Source organism: Pongo pygmaeus, chromosome 9 (assembly GCF_028885625.2).
Source record: "Pongo pygmaeus isolate AG05252 chromosome 9, NHGRI_mPonPyg2-v2.0_pri, whole genome shotgun sequence".
Lineage (NCBI taxonomy): Eukaryota > Metazoa > Chordata > Mammalia > Primates > Hominidae > Pongo > Pongo pygmaeus.
Genome location: NC_072382.2, coordinates 73,872,765 through 73,887,105, shown reverse-complemented (window position 1 = coordinate 73,887,105; position 14,341 = coordinate 73,872,765). Strand labels below are relative to the sequence as shown.

The following is a 14,341-nucleotide window of genomic DNA, read 5'->3' as shown; positions in this document are numbered from 1 at the left end:
TATATTGCATATACATGTTTCAAAATTGCTATACACATAAGTCCTTTTATTTTTTCACGTAAAATACATTCTGAGCTATTCCTGCCTGTGTTAGCCCATTTACATTGCTTTAAAGAAATACACGAGGCTGGGTAATATAAAGAAAATAGGTTTATTTTGGCTCACAGTCCTGCAGACTGTACAGGGAGCATGGTGCTGGCATCTGCTTCTGGTGAGGCCTCAGGAAGCTTACAATCATGGCAGAAGACAAAGTGGAAGCCTGCATGTCATATGGCGAGAGATGGAGCAAGAGAGGAGGGAGCTGCCAGGCTCTTTTAAACAGCCAGCTCTAGTGTGAACTCACAGAGTGAGAACGCTCTCGTTACTATGAGGACAGCAGCAAGCCATTCATGAGGGATCTGCCCCCATGACACAGACACCCCCTACTAGGCCCGCCTCCAACATTGGAGATCACATTTCAACATGAGATTTTGAAGGGACAAAACATTCAAACTGTATCACTGCCTTTACATGTTACTTGAAAATGTGATTTTAATGACTGCATAGTATTTGATCATATTAATATGCCATTAATTTTATTACTTTTTTATGCTTTTATAAAGCTTTTTTTATGCTTTTTAGTGAAGGTTCTTTTTTACAAATCTTAATACACCTCTTTGATAACTTCCTTAAGATATCTTTTTTTAAAGCTGCATTCCCTGGTCAAAAACAAAGATTGCTTAATACTTTTCATTTGGCTAGCAGATTGCCTTCCAAAAAGATTGTATCAGTATACACTTCTGAAAGCAGTGTATGAAAGTGCCTATCCTTGCACCCTTGTCAAAACTGTGTTTTGTATTTAAACAAACGTACATATATGAGCAACAATCTGGATGAAGGTAAAGAAATCTTAATTTTTAATTTTTTGCTTACTAACAAATTGAACATTTTTATTTCATGTTGTTTAAACAACTCTTCTGACCAGTGATGAATTAAAAGAAAAAAATAGATCAATAAAAGAACAAAACAGTTAATGATAAAGTAATAATAAGTAATATATTAATAGAGTTGGGAGTCTGTATTTTATACTAAGCAAACTGACATCCAACATAATTTATAACTTGTATTTTTTATAAATATAAAAATTATATAAATTATAATTTAAGTATAGTTTTTATATCCTCTTAGATACTGTTTTGGACATGTGGGATTCAGTGACTGTTAGCAAAGGTTTTTATTTGAGGCCATTCATTAATTCATAATTTAACAAATATTTACTGTCATTCTATGTGTCATTTACTGGGGACGCATAGTGAACAAGACTCATGTGGCCTCTGGTCCCTTGAAGGAGAATAAAAATATTAAAATAGCTTATTTATTTATTTTTTGACTGTCTTAAATTGTTTATTAGGTATGAATTTTACAAACTTTACTTATATTAGTGGTAATAGTGGAACTGGAGAGTTTTGCGCCTTCTCTAAGCTGCCTGTCAAGAACCACCAATAGCGTGATGGAACTTATGGTCCTTTCCAAGCCCACGGCTCCTTCGGCCTGTAGATGTCAGCCCACGCATCTCCCTGTGCTTGTAGACTGGTTTGGTGATCCATTGGGTGTCAGAATTTCTTCTGATAGCTTTATGGAATGGATCAATGAGGATAACCTCAAAAAATCTGTATGTGTAATCTTCACCAACCCAGTAAGAATTCAGGACTCTAAGAGCCCCACAGTGGCATCCAGCTCACTCCTCTGCAATGGATTGAAGGCTTCAGGCAAACTTTAGCTGGTTAACACCATGATGAACAGGCTTGCCGTTAGTTGCACCCTTAGGAACTGGGCGTTTTCGGCCACCATGGCGAACATGAATCCTATATATAACGTAACCTTGCTTGGCCTTGCAGCCTGGTCAGCGCGCTTTATCAGGCTGGGTGGGGCGGGGAGCCCTGTGGAGAGCAGAGAGCTGGCGGTACTGCCAGCAGCTGACCCTCAGAAGAAAGTGCATGACATGAGACTGCTTCTTTCTCCATAGCTCCTGGATGTGCGGGTATGCACCCATCTTGGCTTACCTGATGGCTACTGCCAGATAGAAAGGAAAATAGCTTATTTACTATTTATTGCCACATACTATACTAACCTCATTACATATGTTATTTCCTTTAATATTAAAACAATATTTGGTAACTGCATTTTAGAGACTAGCATGTTTCTAATCAAACCTGTTTACATCAACTAAAATACATGCTTTGTAAAAGGCCCTTCAGTATTGAAAGTGTAGTGCATTGTGGTAAGCATAATATAAACACACAAAGCCCCATTTAGATATTGTGAGGCTTTCAGTATTTAGAATCTTGGTAGTGATGAGTTTAAAAGGCTAAGGATGATGGCAAAGCTGATTCCAACTTGGGGCTAAATTTTATTTGTCCTGCTTCTATGGAATTAGACCTGAGAGTCACCTATGTGTGGTAGGTCACAAATGCCTTTTCAATTTTGATTTGCTTGCATTTTCTACACAGGCTGTGACACTGCCGCATAAAACACTAGGGGCTCTTGCCAGAGGGGACTGTACAAGCAGTCCACAGATGTTCTTGAAGAAACTCCCTGGAACTTTACTACTCGGTTATAGAAAGAGCCGTCAAGGCCAGGCATGGTGGCTCACGCCTGTAATCCCAACACTTGGGAGGCCAAGGTGGGCAGATCACTTGAAGTCAGGAGTTCAAGACCAGCCTGACAAACATGGTGAAACCCCATCTCTACTAAAAATACAAAAATTAGCTGAGTGTCTTGGTGGGCATCTGTAATCCCAGCTGCTCAGGAGGCTGAGGCATAAGAATCACTTGAACCCAGGAGGCGGGGGTTGCAGTGAGCCTAGATTGTACCTCTGCACTCCAGCCTGGGTGACAGGGCGAGACCCTGTCTCAAAAAAAAAAAAAAAGGAAAAGAAAGAGCCATCAACCGTCTTCATAGATTTCCTATAAGCCAGAGAATTTTCTCAGTGATCAAATTCTAACCGAGAAACTGAAATGTATTCATCAAACAGGCAGCTTTTAACATCTGAATAAATCTCTATAACTCTCTAGAGAAAATTAAGTTATAATTGTAGACACCATTAAACTGTGGAACATGGAAGTTGAAACTTAATTTTTGTTTAATAATTTAAAAACCATTCCTTAGAAAGGTTTTTGAGGCCCAATCTGTTGCAGCCACAATCTTACCGACTGGGGGAAAAATGCTTAGTTATAATTTTTAGGCGGGAATTACCGTCATGCTGCTGAGAAATGGATCCTGTCTTTTTTGACCTTCCTTCCTTCCTGAACGTCCTCTGCTAATGTTTTTTCTGTGATTCAAATACTGCCGAGCACAGCACAAGTTTTTGCTGGAATTGACTTTAGAATGGACATGTGAGTGTTTATAATAAGGAAACAGATTCTTTTCTTCATAGGCTCTGTACTTGAAAGATTTATTATCCTGAATAACCATATACCCCCCAAAAAGTACAGTTTGGCTACTGTATTAAAATTTGAAAATATCCTGCATTACATGTTTAGTAGCTCAGAGGCCACTTTTATTAAATGTAAAGACCAAAACTTCTGTGACTCTATCCTTACTATTTTTTTTAGAAAATATTTATAATCTTAAATCAGCTTTAGAGTACAACTCAAAAACCATTTTAAAACCTAATGAATTATTAAGAAAACAAAAATCAAAATGATAAATTAGTCTTGGGTTAGCTTGATAACGATTTTTTTCAATAGTTTAGAACTGAACTATTCTGTTAATGAAAATTGTGACTAATGTAATTCTGAAGGACTTTCAAGACAGGTTCCTCTCCATTGTTTGTGTAGAATACGAGTAAAAGAATGATGAAAATTGACCCTCTCCAGACAAACCTAATAGACTTCCACTACCTGCTAGAAGATGCCTAAGCTTCTCCATCTGGTGAGATGCTATGATCTGCTCACCTCTCATGCAGTCAGGAAAAGGACACCTTGCAAATCCCTGACTTGTTTTGCTGGCTGTGGGCACACCTAGACACCAGCAAGGAAGAGAATAGAAGGCAAATTCTCCCCAAACCGGCTGCTGCTTTGAACACCCTTAACTATCCTAGACCCTTCTTGTCTCGATCTTTGAAACTTTCTCAGTTCTTCCAGCTGTGCCAGGTTTCTTGAACTTCTGCTAATAGCCTTGTCTAATAGTCTCGACTGGCTGACATTAAATTCAAATAAATCTTGGAATTCAAACTCGAGAATCACTTGAACCCAGGAGACAGAGGTTGCAGTGAGCCGAGATTGTGCCATTGCACTCCAGTCTGGGCAACAAGAGCAAAACTCCGTCTCAAAAACAAACAAACAAACAAACAAAAAACTCCTTCATAATCTGGATACTACTACCCCAATCTTATCTTCAGCACTCTTCATTTATTTACCTCAGGTAACTAAATTCTGCCATTGAGGGTGCTGGGGATGTGTTTCCCTACCTGGAACGCTTTCCTCCTATCTCAATTCATGTCATACTTCTTAGACATACTCCTTAGAGACTCCAGCCAGCATTATTCTGTTGTTTCCCTTACCATTCAGACATAAAACTTATTTTAAATTATATTAACAGCTACATCAGTCTTTGTTTCACATATTTTATCTTATGTTCTGTATTTCCCATGGTGCCTAGCATAATAACTGGGTGCACTCAGACATGATTTCCTATAGAAAATCATTTTTAAACCTCATGTTTGTCTAGGTGCCTCTCTTGTAGCACCCTGTATAATTGAAATTATCCTGTGTTACATGTTTGTTTCCAATGCTTGCCCAGGTTCTCATGGTTATGTATTCAAAAGCACATATACAAACACTGAGTTAATGCTAAGCATAGTTCTTGGTACAGAGTAGGTTCTAAAAAAATATTTTGGCCAGGCACAGTGGCTCACGCCTGTATTCCCAGCACTTTGGGAGGCCGAGGCGAGCGGATCATGAGGTCAGGAGATGGAAACATCTAAAGAGATCACACCTTGCCTTTCCATTAATGGTCCCATATGTCCATGACATGTTTATTAACTCTTCCCTAAAATGTCAATGTAAGGAATACTCAAATTGGCCAGCATCAGAGATGTTGTTTCCTGAACTAACACTAAGGCTTTATATTTCTTCATGTTAAATGCTTTCTGTCAGTTCAATACTTTGATGTCAAAAATGCACACAAAAGAGACCATTTAAATAACATAGCCAAAAGATGAATATAGGAGAATTCTCAGACTAAACTGAAATGCCAAGAATTTTTTTGTTTGCAGCTGTCCTATTTACTGTCTAATCTATACGTTTTTCTGATTTAGATACCTAAATATCTAAACTTCTGTTTTAGTTTCTCCAAAAGCCTTAAGAGTTCCTTCATCAAGCCTTTGGTCCTCTAGCTCTGTCTTCCTCTAGCTATACAACTGTGTTCATATTCTGTTCCTCATCAGGACCACAGCTAAGGAAGAACTCCTCTTTGCTATTGGATGGTAGGGTTGATGAGCAGAAATCTGCTATTTAAATGTTTAATTTTTAACAAGATTATGAAGCATATAAAGAAACAGGAATATATAGCCCATACACAGGAATAAAAGGAGGCAAGAGAAACTGTCTCCAAGGAAGTCCATACATTGGACTTACTAGACAAAGATTTTAAATCGCCTATTTTTAATATATTTCAAAGAGCTAAAGGAAACTATGTCTGAAGAACTGAAGGGAAGTATGAGAATGATATCTCACCAAATAAAGAATATCATCAAAGAGATAAAAATTATAAAAAGGAATCAAATAGAAATTCTGGAGTTAAAAATACAATAACTGAAATAAAGATATACTAGAAGTGTTCAGCAGCAAAGTTAAGTTGGCAGAAGGGAGAATCTGAATTTAAAGGTCAGTCATTTGAGATTCTTTTTAAAAAATTTTTATTTCTTTTCTAAATTAGAGATGGAGTCTTGCTATGTTGACCAGTCTGGTCTCCAACTCCTGGCCTCAAGCAAGCCTCCCATCTTGGCCTTCCAAAGTGCTGGGATTACAAGCATGAGCCATGGTGCCTGGTTGAGATTCTTGAGTTCGATAAAATCACACTGATAATTCCCAGGCAACCATGCCAAAATATATAGTAAAAGAAACAAGGGAATTAAAATGGTACATAGAAAATATTGATTTAACAGACCTCTTAAGGAGATACCATTTTTAAATTATTTTATAGGTAAGGTAACAGACTTAGAACAGTTCTACTGCTCAAGTACATAATAGAGTCAGACTCAGAAGCCCAGTCTGTCACCAAAATTCCTTACTATAGTCTTACAAGGGAGATAGATGAAATTCTCTGGTAGAACATAGAAATGGTTAAGCCCTATTATTTTAATAACCACCATTTACACATACCATACTCTTATGATTCTGTCAGATAAGGAATGGAAAGCTCAAGAATGGTCAGTGTCTTCCCAGAGTGATGGTTGCTAGTAAGTGGTAGAACTGGGGTTTGAATGAAAGTATATATGGTTCAAGGTTTTCTGTTGCCCATGATGTTTTGAGATGGCAACCTAAATATTATGTGGTTTTAGCACACTCACAACTGGGTGAGCGTAAGTAGTACAGCAGACCTTTTTCAGGCATCTGACTTATCTTGCATGCTAGTAGTAATGCAGGAGGATAACACAAACTTTATAGAAAAACAGCATTGAAATTTTCCTTTCCTGGTTTTGTAATTTACAGACATAAACTTCCTTATTTGTTTCCTCTTTCACAGAACATGAGGTAACCTGAAGTAACTCAGTGCTTTTAAATAAAACAACCACATAAAAAATTAGGTGATATGTTTCTGATTTTACTTTGTATCAACTGACAAATTCAACTACATATTAAGATATTTACAGTAATGTAAATACAGCCCGGTACTTGTTTTGATTTCTTGTAAAAAGCTACTTTCTCTTTGTAACCTGATTAGGTGTAGCTTGGGGTCTTCTGAAAAAAGATAAACAAAAGCAAGGAGGCAGTCTGTTTTCTTCCAATATCAGCAAAGAAAGACTGTAGAATTTCATGATTTAATTTTAAGACAACTCACATTTATCATCATCTTGATATTTATATCCTTGACTTTTACCAAAGTCTATTTTAGAAATGCCCATTGCTCTCAGAAAAGAAGAGTTTGTTTTTCTAGGCTGCGTTAAGGAAACTCAAGAGATTTCAGCATAACTTTATTGCTAAAGAATCTGTGCCCTTCCTGGATCTAAATAAGGAGGGGACTGTTTAAAGTTCTTACTTTAGGGGAAATTACATCAAATGCTTAGGAAAATGACCCATTTTCCCTCCTAATTCATCATAATCTTCTTCTTCAAACAAGTTCTAGGACATTTACACTTTCCTGTAAAATAAATGTTCAGTGGAGCATTCCAGATTTCTAAGTTTCTGTATTTGTCCTTAGAATATTCCTTTTTTTTTTCTTCACTATTTTGAGTATTTAACATTATGAGTTTGGGAGTTTAGGTTCCAAACTCAACTGATTTTAGGGATCAAGTAGATAAAATGAATAAAGAGGGCAAAGGTAATGTGTAAGGGAGTGTGTGGCCTAATAGCTACCTGGAAAGAACGTGGCTACTTAAAGGCATTCAAATTCAATTGTTTAAAAATATTGCGGGGTCATTAAAACATATTGCTGGTCACAGGTCCCATGGTTTCTCAGTTTCTCAATTATTACGGAATTATTCCCTTAGAAATTTGTGTCAAATAGTCAAAAAGTTTGGCTATTTTTTTAAAGTATATTTGGATAAATTACCTACCAAGTTTTTGCATGTTGGAGACCACCAAGGAGTTCATACTGCCAGATTAACTCACATTTATATAAACCTTGAAAGAATGCTTATCCTGCCATTTCTGAGCATATATAAGTGAATTCTATCATTGATTAAGAAATTTATGGCCAAGCACAGCAGCTCATGCCTGTGATCCCAGCACTTTGGGAGGCCGAGGCAAGTGGATTACCTGAGGTCAGGAGTTTGAGACCAACCTGGCCAACATAGTGAAACCTTGTCTCTACTTTAAAAAATACAAAAATTACCCGGGTATGGTGGTATGCACCTGTAATCCCAGCTACTTGGGAGGCTGAGCCAGAGGAATCTCTTGAACCCAGGAGGTGGAGGTTGCAGTGAGCCGAGATAGTGCCGCTGTACACCAGCCTGGGCAACAGAGTAAGACTCTGTCTCAAAAAAAAAAAAAAAAAAAAAAAAAAAAAAGCGTGGCCCTTCATACAGGTCTCTTTGAATTGAAGTTTGTGCATATCTGTTCACTTAAACAAACAAGTGTAAAGAACATTCTTGTGCTTTGCTCATTTAAATGTAAAATGCTAGACAAGATACAGATGCATCTTCATCATACGTGCCCTTCTCAAACTGTTTTGATACTTTTATGATTTGTTGTAAGCTTTAAATAGCTCTTTTTTTTTTTTTTTTTTTTTTTGAGACAGTGTCTTACTCTGTTACCCAGGCTGGAGTGCAGTGGCACGATCATGGCTCACTGCAGCCTTAATCTCCTGGGTTCAGGCAGCCCTCCTACCTCAGCCTCCTGAATAGCTGGGACTACAGCCACATACCACCACACCTGGCTAATTTTTGTATTCTTTGTAGAGATGGAGTCTTGCTGTGTTGCCCGAGTTAGTCTTGAACTCCTGCGCTCAAGTGATACGCCCACCTAAGCCTCCAAAAGTGTTGGAATTGCAAGCATGAGCCACTGTACCCAGCTAGCACTAAATAGTTTTTACTTTACTTTAAATTTGTAAGAAATATATGCAGCTTTTGGATTGTATTTGCAATTCAGCTTTAACATAAAAATTGTCTACTTTAAGCTTTGAGATCTGTTTAATTGAAGAGAACCAGGAATAATAAGGCAAGCAATTGAATTATTATTACTTGCAATTTATTGTCCATGTGAGTCAACTTTTTTTCCTTACAATGCAACCAAAAGACACAATTTGGATATGGCTAATATAAGTTGGGTATCATTTATTACTCTTTAGTAAGAAGTCTTTTGATTGCAAATAACAATGACCCAACTCAAAGTAGCTTAGGCAAAACAGAGGAGTTTGTTGGCTAAGGTAACCAAATCACAGAAAGGATGAGATGGTGCTTGCTGAAGAATTACCCAGTTCGAGGACACTGTCCCTGTCCTCTGCCCACCATTCCTATCTTCACTTTGCCAAATTTCTCATCACTGCTTTTCTCTGTGAGTTGGTTTAATTCTTTCCTACTACAGATAGGCACTATCTGCTTGGTAGGAAGAATAACCATTTGGTGGGAAGGATAGGCCATTTTTGGACTAATCTTTCAGCCTCTATCCCAGGGATGACCTAATTTAAGTCAAGGGACCACCTCCACCCAGTAATTAGGGGCAGAGGACAGTGGTTTGAGGTTCTGTCTTGCATATCTGCCTACCCTGCAAGTTTACCCCTGAGATCAGGACAGCAGGGTCTGTTGCTAGAAGGAAGAAGAAGGCATGCAAGGTTATATATATTTTGTGTCTTGGAATTCCACACAAAAAGATGCCACGACTGAAAATATTTGAAAATTACTGAATTAGAGTTTTGTGAAATCAATTACTCCTTTAGCTTGTATACAGTTTTATAAATGTTATGTAACATCATTAGATTTCCCAGTCATGGGCTCAAGTATAGGTTTATTCATTTTTTGTAATCATGTGAATTCTGATTGGTGTTATTATTTGTTGAACAGATATTTATTGAGCACTACCAGTATGCCAAACCCTATGCTCAACACAGAAGATGGAATGGTAAACAGATAGACCTGATGCCTCCCTTTATGGAACTTAAACAAAAAGAGGGACATACAAACAAATATCACCAGTATGAGGTTGTGTGCTATGATCAGGAGTTATGAAGCAAAAAGACAATAGAGATATCCAAGTAGATGATTAAGTGAAGAGACTAAGGCTGATAAGAGTGAGCCAGACCATGGGAGAAAAAGCAGAGAGTAGTCAAAGCAGAAGAAAAGCCTGTGTGAAAGCTCAGAGGCAAAAAAGGAGTATTGGAGAAGCCAAAAACTGCATTGTAGAGAAGGTGTAGTAGGGAAGGGGAATGGGGAGTGAGTAATAAGTGAAGAAGCTGAAGAGGTATGCCAAGTTCAGATAATGTGCTCCATAATGATTTTTTTAAAAGCCTTTTCCTAAATGTGATGGGTAGCCAGTGAACAGTGTAGAGCAGTCCAGTAAAATACACAATTTAGAAACATCCTGCTAGCTGCAGTGTGGAAATGAGTTGGTGGGAGGGAGAGTTGGACACAGGGCAACAGGAGATTGCTGCAATAATCTGGATGAGACAGGATGGCCAGAGGGGAGTAGCTGTGGAGATCAGGAGGAGGGGTTGGATTTGGTAAATATTTAAGAAGTGGAATCAATAAGATTTGGTAATTAACAGTATGTGGGGGATAAGGCAGAGGGAAAAGTAAATCTTCACTTCCAGGTTTCTGCCACAGGCAGGCAAGAGAATAGTGGCATCACACACTGAGGAACCCAAAAGAAAAGCAGATGGAAAAGAGAATGATTCAGTCTAAGAGGCAATTTGATTCACAGGTTTGAAAGTCAGAGGAGGAAAGTAGTGTCTTGTCAAAATATAAGTCAGTCTGATAAAAATTTAAAACAACAACAATGAAACAATAGCATTGACCCAGAATGCTATTGCAAGATCTTGTGAAGAATATGTGCATAGCCATCTGATCTTGTCTGTTTGTGCAATTCTATTTGACAGATGTTTGTCGGATACTGTTATGCAAGATGTAAGAAGAGTTTTTTGTTTTTTTTGAGACAGGGTCTTGCTCTGTCACCCAGACTAGAATGCAGTGGTGCGATCTCTGTTCACTGCAACCTCCACCTCCCGGGTCCAAGCAATTCTCCTAACTCAACCTCCCAAGTAGCTGGGATTACAGATGCCTGCCACTGCCCCCGGCTAATTTTTGTATTTTTAGTAGAGATGGGGTGTCACCATCTTGGCCAGGCTGGTCTTGAACTCCTGACCTCGTGATCCACCTGCCTCGGCCTCCCAAAGTGCTGGGATTACAGGCGTGAGCCACCATGCCTGGCCAGAAGAGTTTTTAAAAATTAGAAATTATTTTTTAAATTTATTTTTTAAATTTTTATTTTATTAAAAAAAAAAATTTAAGGCTGGGCATGGTGGCTCACACCTGTAGTCCCAGCACTTTAGGAGGCTGAGGCAGATGGATCACTTGAGGTCAGGAGCTCGAAACCAGCTTGACCAACATGGTGAAACCTCATCTCTACTTTAAAAAAAAAAAAACCCACAAAAATTGGTTGTGCATGGTGGTGCAAGCCTGTAATCCCAGCTATTCAGGAGGCTGAGCCAGGAGAATCACTTGAATCTGGGAGGCAGAGGTTGCAGTGAGCCTGATCGCACCACTACACTCCAGCCTAGGAGACAGAGCGAGACTCCGTTTCAAAAAAAAAAAAAAAATTTAATTATTGTGGGTATATAGTAGGTATATATATATATATCTTTGTGAGGCACATGAGATGTTTTGATACAGGCATGCAGTGTGAAATAAGCACATCATGAGGAGTGGGGTATCCATCCCCTCAAGCATTTGTCATTTGAGTTACAAACAATCCAATTACACTCTTAAGATATTTTAAAATGTACAATTATTATTGACTATAGTCACCCTATTGTGCTATCAAATAGTAGGTCTTATTCTGTTTTTTTGTACCCATTAGCCATCCCTACCTCCTCCTCAACCCCTACTACCCTTTAAAAATTAAAAAATCATGTCAGTCTGAATAATTACATTTTGTTTTGTTTTGTTTTTGAGACAGAGTCTCGCTCTGTCACCCAGGCTGGAGTGCAGTGGCACGATCTTGGCTTACTGTAGCCTCCCTCCCAGGTTCTAGCAATTCTCATGCCTCAGCCTCCCAAATAATTGGGACTACGGATGGGCACCACCACGCCCAGCTAATTTTTGTATTTTTGGTAGAGACGGGGTTTCACCTTGTTGGTGAGGCTGGTCACAAACTCTTGTCCTCAGGTGATCTGCCTGATCCCAAAGTGCTGGGGTTACAGGTGTGAGCCACCACACCCAGCTAATTACGTTGTTGAAGTCAAAGAAAATATAGAGATGAATCTCTAAATTAAAAATGTTTTATTTGGAAAACAAGAATTGCATTTTGGGACATGCACACAGATTGGGTGATCTTCAGTATGTACAAAGAACAAAGAGAAGGTTGGCACTAGTAAAGTTTTGAGGAGCTGGCAAGCTCTGATTGGTGACAGCAGTGGGTAGTTAGTCTTAGAGTCACAACAGATTGTTTCGGCAGCTATTAGATAATACTGGTTTCAGGTTACCACAGGCAGTTTCAGCGCGGGCTTGCAGAGAATTACATTCATGGAGCAACATTATATGCCCTAAGTGCTTTTTCCTCCTGGCCCCTCAATTGATTTAGTTGGATATGGCAAGAATGACCCAATTTTTATAATCAACTTTCACAACATATTATTTTTTTCATCATAATAAAGGTGACCCAATTAAGATAAATGCCTCATTCTCTACTTCACTCTCAAAATGTTTCTTTGGTGCTTTCCCTCTTATACAACTGGAGTCTGCTTTTGTATCTCAGACCCTTCTCAGTTTGATTCATTTCAATAATCATTTATTAGCGGCCTTCTCTGCTAAGGATAGGATAAAGGGAAGAAACTGCTGCCTGTTCTTAAGGAATTAAGGGTCTTTTGGGAAAATCTGATATGTATATAAATGGTTTCAATATAGTGTTTTAAATACTATGATGGGGAGTTTGTAAAAAGTGTTTTCAAGCTCTTTGGTTCTATTTTTTGGGATGATTTTTATTCTGATTGTTAGCTTTTTAATCAAAATCCATATAAATATTTATGCAATCTGCCTTCTAATCACAAACCATGTTGAGACAGTACTACCCAGAATTGCTTTGAACTTCATTTCTAGATGCCATCATTGGTTCAGACAATTGCAGTTTAAGGCAGGGGGCTGGAGCAAATCATAGGGTTATCATCCACTTCCTGTGCTTTGAATTCCAACTGTTTCTTAATTTTTGTATCTCCTGCATTAACTCTATGCACACTAGCGATAATCCACCCAGGCCAGAAGGCCTCCAGCTATCTTACCCACCAGAAAATGAGTTCATGTGCAGGTTAATGAGTATCACAGCCTTGCAGAGGTGGTAATTAAAATTCAGGGAATTCTGGGTGTTGGATAGCTGAAAAAGATATTTTAAGATGAATCTCCATTGAAAGTGGCTTCTGATCACTTGGGCCTCCTCTCACCTACTTAAATAAGATTCAATCCATGATTTGCAATAATATCCATACAGCACATAGAAGAATATTGTGAAAATGCTAAGGAAGAGTTAGTTGAGTCAGTTTTGTAAAGCACTTGGAACTCGGTAAGCCGTTAGTAAATGTCAGTTGCCTGTGTTAACCATCATTATTATTATCATTTAAGTATTTATGTGGAAGAGAAGGGGGGAAGGACATTCTAGGCCAAGAGAATAACTTAATTGGGAACGTGAAGGTGAATGTCATTTTCCAAAATGACTCAGTATAGTTGGGATGTAGAGTATAATGCAGAGAACAGTGATGAGAGATGGTGCTAATGAGAGAGAGTTATGTTGGGACCAGATTGTAAAGAATCTTCAATGCCTGCTAAAGAATTTCTACTTTGCAAAATATACAGTGGGAGCCATTGAGAAAAATATTGTGGAATTTTTTTCCCTAATATGATATTCAGGTTTTCTTTATGCTTTTTTATGAAAAATTTCCAACATACACTGAAGGAAAAAAAAAAGGCAGTATAATGACCCCCACGTACTCATTATCCAGCTTTAACCATTATCAATATGTGGCCAATGCACTGATGATTTTAAAGCAAGGCAAGAAAGACTAACATTGTACTACATCCTTTACCTTATTTAATCTTCACTATATCCTGTGGAGTATGTGGTATTCCCACTTTCCCTAATTATAAATGAGAAAACCATCAACATGATAAAGTAAGTAAAAGCTCTGGGATTCTAGCCCACATCCAACTGATTTCAGAGCTCAAGCTTGTTCCTGTCTCGCATCTGAAGTAGAGCATGATTCCCAGTTGAAAACAGCTGCTGATCCATCTGCAGTAACAGTACCTATTGGTGCTCTTGACCCTATTCAGGATGGTAGGCTTCTCTGCCTGCAGCCACTCTCCTTCCAGAGGGTCACCAGAATCTAAGTCCACATAAATGCTCAACCTAGTCAGCTAAAGTAACTGTGCAGTCCAGTAGTTTTCAAAGTATGGTCCCAGGCCAGTGGCAAGTTGTTAGAAAATGCAGACTCTTAGGGC

At 38.4% G+C, this 14,341-nt stretch overlaps 1 protein-coding gene and 1 pseudogene across 6 annotated transcripts in view; one reads left to right on the top strand and one right to left on the bottom strand.

Moving 5' to 3' along the window:
* Positions 1–14,341, top strand: part of FCHSD2 (FCH and double SH3 domains 2) — a 314,626-nt gene that overhangs the window by 210,122 nt on the left and 90,163 nt on the right. The gene's annotated exons all lie outside the window — the stretch shown is intronic.
* On the bottom strand, positions 1,457–2,035 carry LOC129008537 (large ribosomal subunit protein eL15-like; annotated as a pseudogene).